Raw genomic sequence first — 6042 nt, 5'->3', positions numbered from 1 at the left:
TTCATGATTTCACTTGTGAGAAAAAACCCGAGGGAAAAAACAGTATTTCAACAAAACATGCAGACACAATGGCTACATCTCCCTAAACACAGGACAAGACTGAAGTAAGACAAAAGATGACTAAAGGGTTTTTCAAGGCTTTACCTATGGGAAAAGAGAGCACCAGGTACTGCCCTGTGTGAAGAATGAGGCAACTGCAGCTAGCTTACATTTCCGGATGTCAGAGATAATTTTCCATACTGGTACAGCAGGCAGGAGACACAGGCCAGAGCCACAGGTGGGATGCTTGGTCTTCCACAGGGGACAAGATCTCCTTCCTCAGCTCCCCAGCTCCAGCGACCACTGTAGCCTGACTTCCATCCACCCTTGGGTTCCCTGTGGAGCTTCACATCTTTGATGTGTGCATGCTGATTCTTACATTTGTGTATTTTGACATTCTTCATTTCCAACAGCTGTGGGCTAAACACTTGCAGGCAGTGAGTGGTTTCACTCTCCAAGCTGCTAGGATGCTTGCCAAGAGTTTAGCATTTTCTTATTCTGTACGTAAAGCCTTTAAAAATGGTTTAAGTTGTCTTTTGTCTGACTTCGGAGAGTTTTCCCTGTTTCAAGAGACATGGCCACTGAATTTGACGTTATGTTGAAATGTTCATGAGGTTTAATTTCTCTCTGTCTTTTAAAACTTGACCATCCAGTGCTCCCACTTTTCTTGGTAGTCAATAGGATCGACTAGTGCAATTCCTACCCTCACCAAATTATGTCAGTAGAGTCAGTAGTGTCTTTCCTTTTAACAGTTCCTGCGAAAGCAACAACCTTGAATGAAAATTAAAGAATTTAAATTAAACTGTATTCCTAGAACACGTGCCCCAAGACAGTAGTGACATTTGTCTGTTGTTCACTGCTGTCTTCTCTCACGACCCCGTATTTACTGGGTACTCAGAACATATTTATGGAAAGAATGAATGAGGAAATCCCAATAGGAAAAATGATAAATTTGATTAGTTCAATGTAGGAAGGATGTAAATCCCTTGTCTTGCTTCCTTATTGCTTAAGTGGATGAAAGCTGGGTGACTTTGTCCAGTGTCTTAAAAAAATCAGCTGAATCACAGTTTCTTTATTCATGAAATAAACCCTTGGTAATCTCTACGGTCCACTGAGGCCTGCCTCATGGGATGTGACAAGGAATCACCTGTCCTGCACACCTGCTGCTGGGCAGGACCACAGTGGAAAAGACAGCCCAGGTGGAAACTTCTCAACACTATCTGGTGCCTGGTGGTACTGAAGGATACATGTATAATCTCTAGTCAATACCACTGAATGGTAATATTAATTTAGAAGCATAATTTCTCCTCCCTCTATCCCTCCTTCTCTTTCTTCATTTCTTTCATCATTTTCATTGCCACATCTCGAATCCTATGATTCATTCATGGGTCCTATGAATAAAACACACTTGAGGAGAAACAAAGAAGAAATAAGGCATTTACTGGGCTTTCCAGACTTAAAGTACAGTACTTTCTTTGTGCTTTCTAGCCTGGGGAAACTTGAGTATAATAGCTTAATGGTGTGACTATAATTTTGTTAGTTGTCACTTTAGTTATAATTACTAATGTGACATTCTACAGAGGGAATTCTAAGACAATTTATTGAGTATCATCACACATTCTAAGTAGCTGAACATGTTCTGGGGTAAATTTTATTTTGTGTATTCTATTTTTTTTTTTTTTGGCACCGGGGATCGAACTCGGGTCCTTGTGCTTGCGAGGCAGGCTGCAAAACCACTGAGCTAAATCCCTGACCTGATTTTTTGATATTTTAATGATTCTCACTGTTAATGGTCTTCTGGTTCCTTGGCTAGTTCCAAGTCATGTCCTTCTCACTGGTTCTTTCTTAATTTGCTTAAAGGAAACTGTGTGAGCAGTGGATCTCTTGATCCCATGACGCAATTTGTTTATAGCCACTTAACCCTAGATGAAATGTCTTAATTTGTCTAGTTAATTTTCTAAAAGTTCTATGCCTCGCTGCAGTGTGTTGGTTGGGTTGGAATCCCTGCTCCTGGATGCAGGGGAGATCGAAAAGAACCAGCCACACAACAGAAATGGACGCATTTTTGAGCCAGGAAAGAGAATGTGGGAAGGGAAAGGCCCGTGGCCTACCATCAAACAATGATGAAAGTATCTTGTCAGCCTGGCCTTGCGCTTGTGTTTGAGTTGAACATGTAAAGATAATTTGAGTTTTAAAGGCTGGCTTTATTTAATAATGTGCTCTATTTTAGGGAGATTAAAAAGGAATAAAGGCATAGGATGAAGGGTATGGTAAAAGAAAGAGAGAAACTGCCAGCAAAGAAACAAGCCATTCTCGTGGAGTGGTGGATGCGCCTGGACCGTCTTGGTGGAAAAGATGCCTTGCAAAATGTTCAGATGCAGGGCCCCTCGATGACCTCCCTCCTTTTCTGCCTTCTTCCCTTTCTCCTTTGTTCTCCCAATTTTGCCCCCTCCCTTCCTTCCTTTTTCTTTCCCTCTCAACTGCCTTTTCCCTTCCCTTCCATGACTATTTCTCCATTCTGGCCTATGGTGCATCTGTCCCTCTGGATACACAGATATAATAACACACACAGAGCTGTTCCTCTCTTTAAGAGGACAGAGATGGAGCAAATAATTACACAGACCAATGGGTGACACATTCTGATAAACGCAGCAATAGAGGTGATGATGGGTGAGTCTAATGGGGGCAACAATATAGTATTTAAGTAGATAGTTGAAGCACTAGGAGAAGTTATCTACGAGTAGGGAGTGTGTGTGTGTGTGTGTGTACGTGTGTGTGTGTGTGTGTGTGTGTGTGTGTGTATTTCTGGATAGGTGGAGAAGGTGCTGAGTCCGGGCAGAATGAACTACCTGGTGCAGTTCAGATGCAAAGGCCCTGAGATGAGAAATTTGAATGTGTTAGACAAGCCGAAAGAAGGCCAGAGTGGCTGAGCATCCAGGGAGCAGGGTTATAATAACAGTGGGCGGAGGGCAGCATAGGTAGCGCCTTATGCCATGCGCTATGCTGGTCATTTGAAGACCATCTAGAGCATCACTGGAGTCCACTGAAGGGCACAGAGTAACAGAATTAAGTCAGAAAGAGAGTTTTAGTTTTAAGAAGACTTTTCTAGCCAGATGTGGTGGGAGGCTGAGGCAGGAGAATTGTAAGTTCCAGCCTAGCCTGGACAACTTAGTGACTTAGTAAGACCCAGTCTCAAAATAAAAAATGGCTGGGAATACAACTTAGTGCAAAGGCCCTGGGTTCAGTTCTTAGAGGAGGAAGAAGAAAGGGAGGAGGAAGGAAGAAGGAAAGAAAAGGAGGAGAAAGAGGAGAAGAAGAAGAAGAAGAGGAGGAGGAGGAGGAAGAGGAGGAGGAGAAAAAGGAGGAGGAGGAGGAGGAGGAGGAGGAGGAGGAGGAGGAGGAAGGGGCGGGGAGAAAAAGGAGACTTTTCTGCCACCCCTCAGCAAATAGATTACAGTTACCTGAACTGAGGAATTTTGCCATGCAACCTGCCAAAGCATAATGGTAGGAGTGAGCTGTTAAGGTTTGAATCTCAGCCCTACATGATACAAGCTGCAGAAAAAATATATTAAATTCTCCATGACTTCATTTCTTCACTGTAAAAGGAGGGTGATAATAGCATCAATGTAGCAAAGCCTGCATGAGGACCGGCTTAGGGTGTCTGCCATATAAGTGTTCAGTAAGCATCAGCCATTATTACGACTCATTCTTCACCATTGCTCTTGTAAGACCCAAGCTTGTAAAAGGGAAAACGAAATACAACTTTGTAAATGGTATGGCATTTTAAATGATTCCTAGGAAAAGGTGCCCTTGGAAAGTTCTTTAATAAAGCCAATTAACAAACAAAAGCACCCTGTTATTTTTCTAGTTCATTTATGAAATGACCTAACGCGCGTCATGCCAACGAAAGAGTCCTTTAAGCACAGGGAAATGGCTTGGTCTTTCTACTTGAATTTAACCCCAGAAATTCTCAGAATATCTCCTACCCATAAAGTTCTGGTATCAGTTAAGGTGGTTTTGACTGCAAGAAACAGAAAACCATTCAATCCACTGACCCCTTGAAGCACTTGATTATTTTACATGACAAGAGATCCAGCTTTGCTTTCAGGCTTCCTTGGGCTCTTCCCTGCTCTGGTGCCAGCTTAATCCTCAGGCTAGTGTCAAAAGGGCTGCTTTCATTCCTCGTGTCTCATCTGGATACACAACATCTCTTGTAAGCAAGCAGACACCACTTCCTTCTGTCTCTTTGTAAGAGCAAGGGAACTTTTCCCAGAAGCTCCTCGGCAAAACTCCTTGATGTCTCATGGACTATAAAGTTGACTCATTATGGACCTGTTCATCGACAATGCTGGAAGTAGGAAAATGGCATCACGTTGACAGACACCTTGGGCTTGCAGCTGCCTCTGAGACACACCGCTCACTGGGGAAGAAGAGGCTCTGGAACACAGTCAGGACTGTGTAAGGAAAAAGGAGAGAAGAAGCACCCAAGGGAAAGGCAGCAAGAGCATCTGTAGGGAGGGCATCCAACCACTGACTTCAAACCCACGCTCCAGGGAGGGGTAGAGAGACACCCATAGAGAATTAGCCCATCAACCTGAATGTAATGACTAAAATAGAGTTTTGATCAATGGATGTGAGATGTGAAGAAAATGATTATTTTTCTGTCAGTTATAAAAAATTACATTAAAACATACATAACATAAAACTTACCATGTTAACTATTTTAACATGTACAGTTCAGTAACGTTAAGTATATTTATGCTGTAGTGTATTTATCTTCGGAAACTTTGTATTGTGTAAAACTGAAACCCTGTACCCGTTAGGCACCTTTACTTCTTGCTCTCTTAAGTCTCTGGCAAATAGCATTCTACTTTCTGTCCCTATGAATTTGACTACTCTAGACATATCATAGAAGTAGAATCATGCAGTATTTGCCCTTCTATGATTGGCTTATTTTACTCAGCACACTGTTCTCAAGTTTCATCCATGTTGTATCACGTATCAGAATTGCATTCTTTTTTCCAGCTGAATAATATTCCAGCCTATACACACAGCTGGCCCTCCATATGTGTGGGTTCCACATCTTGTGGATTTAACCAACCACAGAATCATAAATATTCAGAAAAATATTGTGTCTGTACTGAGCATGTACAGATGTTTTGCTTGTCATTATTCCCTAAACAATAGCAACTATTTACATAGCTTTGACATTGAATTGGGTATAATAGTCAACCTGGAGATGATTTAGTGTATGGAAAATGCACATGGGTTATAAGCAAACACTGGACTGTTTTATGAGACTGGAGCATCATTTGATTTTGATATCCTGGGGACCATTCCCCCTCTGATACTAAGGGGCAGCTGTGTATTCTGGGGTTTTTTTAAAATCCATTCATCCACCCATGACAATTTGGGCTGCTCTCACCTCTTGGCTGCTGTGAATAATGATGCAATGAACACAATGTGTAAATCTCTTTGAAAGCCTGCATTTGGTTCTTTTGGATATATACCCCAGAGTGGAACTGTCAAATTTGATTTTAAAATCTTTCATGGAAAATTGTGCTATTGTAAAAATAGTAGCTGAAGATGCTTTATTACATATGTTTAGACTTTTGCTGCCCAATTGTGGTACCTGGACCAGTGGCTAGATTAGTAGCACCTGAGGAAGGTTAGACCTGTATCCTCTCAGGCCCTGGTCCTGGCCCCTGGATTTAAATGCACAGGAAGATTCGAGAAGCCCTGCACATTGCTCTTCATCTGGGAGTTTGCCACCTGGTGTATCCTGCTGTCTTAGGTTTTACCTTCATTCAAAACTTCCATTTTCTTTCCCTTTGTGCTTGTCATTTGTTTTCAGAGACTTGGATTGGAGTTTTAACATCACGGCTGCAGAGAGAAGTTTTTCTTTCTTTCCTCCACTTACTGTTAAATCTTTAAGAGGCTGGAATTAAACCAGCAGGAATTAGAAAAGAAGACCCATGTTGAGGTGACTGCTAATTAAGTCCC

Source organism: Heterocephalus glaber, unplaced genomic scaffold (assembly GCF_053883595.1).
Source record: "Heterocephalus glaber isolate CG9 unplaced genomic scaffold, H.glaber_assembly_v1.0 deba00000122, whole genome shotgun sequence".
NCBI lineage: Eukaryota > Metazoa > Chordata > Mammalia > Rodentia > Bathyergidae > Heterocephalus > Heterocephalus glaber.
This window is presented reverse-complemented; position numbering follows the sequence as displayed.